The following is a 2500-nucleotide window of genomic DNA, read 5'->3' as shown; positions in this document are numbered from 1 at the left end:
ATGTTTTGTCGTCGTACCAGCCATCAACCATCCTCAAGCCAGCCAAAGTTAGAAGGCTACATTCCATGCTCAACGAGTCTCATGTCGCACGCCCAAAGTCATTTGACACCACCCCACCAAGCATGTTCTGCCCACCACGCAACCTTTAAAACATAGGGCTGGCCCAAGGAAGGGAGGCATACCACAACAACGTCCCACACTCAACGAGGTTCATGCCGCACGCCCGAAGGCACCCGGCTCCACCCCACCTTGCATGTTTCATCATCGTACCAGCAGCCATCCACAGTCCTCACACCAGAGAATCCCAGTTAGAAGGCAACATCGTAACATTCCGTGCTCAACAAGGCTCATGTCGCACACCCAAAGGCACCCGATTCCAACCAGCCAAACATGTTCTGGCACCACCCGCCTTCAAAACATAGGGCTGGCCCAAGGCTGGCGAGGCATCACCACAACGTCACACACTCAACGAGGTTCATGCCGCACGCCCGAAGGCACCCGGCTCCACCCCACCTTGCATGTTTCATCATCGTACCAACCATCAACCATCCTCAAGCCAGCCCAAGTTAGAAGGCAACATCGCAACATTTCATTCTCAACAAGGCTCATGTCACATGCCCAAAGGCGCACCCGACACTGCCTGACCGTGCAAGTTTCGCCACCGCACCGCCGCCGTCAACCGCCCTCGTCCGCCGACCACCACTCCCACGCCCCAAGCATATGCCCATGTGCGGCGCATAGTGCTTGGGGCGTGTGGGTGGTGGAAGATATAGGGGTACCCCCGTGCCCAGCCCATGCAGACTAGTCACCCCCCTATATAGTACATTTTGAGGCATTTTTGGTCTGCCAGGCCTAGATACGATTTTTCTGAGCCGTCATACGGTCAAATATCTCAAGTTTTAGAGTGTTTTTTTTCCATGAACTCGATTGATTCATGGATTGGACATTGTAATGGATCTAGAAATCAAGTTTCATAATTTTTCAACCAACCAATTTTTTTTAATGAATTTTTAAAAATTAAATAATAAGAAATTAAAAAAAATAGCTAGATTTGTCAAAAAAATCTGAAATTTTTTGGGAATCATTCTTTCATGTTTCTTAGCTCCCAGAAAAAAAATTACAACAAACCGACCACTCCACAAGTACTTTCACAATTAATGGGTGATGGATGGGGCGCGGGCGTGCACGCAGCAGCACGCGGGGCGGGGCGGGGCGCGCGCGCGCAGAAGAACGCGGGCGGGGCGGGGCGCGCGCGCGCGGGAGACGCTGGCGGGGCGGGGCGCGCGCGCGCAGAAGCACGCGGGCGGGGCGGGACGGGGCGCGCGCGCGGGAGAACGAGGGCTGGGCGGGGCGGGGCGCGCGCGCGCAGAAGCACGCGGGCGGGGGGGGACGGGGCGCGCGCGCGCGGGAGAACGAGGGCTGGGCGGGGCAGGGCGCGCGCGCGCAGAAGCACGCGGGCGGGGCGGGACGGGGCGCGCGCGCGGGAGAACGAGGGCTGGGCGGGGCGGGGCGCGCGCGCGCAGAAGCACGCGGGCGGGGCGGGACGGGGCGCGCGCGCGGGAGAACGAGGGCTGTGCGGGGCGTGGGGCGCGCACGCGCGCGCGCGCTGGCGGGGCAGGGCGGGGGTGGGGCAGGGCGGGGCGCACGCGGGTGGGGCATGGCGGGGCGGGCGAGCGCGAGGGAACGTTCCGACACTGCCCCACCGTGCGCGTTCCGCCACCACACCACCGTCGTCAAACGCCCTCGACCTCCGACCACCACCCGTACGGCCCAAGCATATGCCCATGTGCGGCGCATAGTGCTTGGGGCGTGGGGGTGGCGGAAGATATAGGGGGTACCCCCGTGCCCAGCCCATGCAGACTAGTCACCCCCCTATATAGTACATTTTGAGGCATTTTTGGTCTGCCAGGCCTAGATACGATTTTTCTGAACGGTCATACGGTCAAATATCTCAAGTTTTATAATATTTTTTTCCATGAACTCGATTGATTCATGGATTGGACATTGTAATGGATCTAGAAATCAAGTTTCATAGTTTTTCAACCAACCAATTTTTTTTTAATGAATTTTTAAATATTAAATAATAAGAAATTAGAAAAAATAGTTAGAGTTGTAAAAAAAATCTGAAATTTTGTGGGAATCATTCTTTCATGTTGCTTAGCTCCCAGAAAAAAAATTACAACAAACCAACCACTCCACATGTACTTTCACAATTAATGGATGATGATTGTAAAAACAAGGTCCTGGTGGGTGTCTTAGTGTAATGTACTTGCTCTAGTATCAAAACTCTTCATTTTATTGTTTTAGACAACCATAAGAAAAAAAAAAATAGTTAAATTTTTACGGGTGTCACTCTTTTCTTAGTTCCCCCAAAAAAAAAAAAAGTCACAACAATACAAGCATTAAAAATGAACATTCACTTTTCACGGGTATTGGGTTTGATGATATTTTTATAGTCCAAGGTTTTATACACGTTCTTACTTTCCACGGATGTTAGGTG

The sequence above is a fragment of the Cucurbita pepo genome, chromosome 2, assembly GCF_057944985.1.
Source record: "Cucurbita pepo subsp. pepo isolate OVF chromosome 2, ASM5794498v1, whole genome shotgun sequence".
Taxonomy (NCBI): Eukaryota; Viridiplantae; Streptophyta; class Magnoliopsida; order Cucurbitales; family Cucurbitaceae; genus Cucurbita; species Cucurbita pepo.
Note: the sequence above shows the minus strand (reverse complement) of the source record.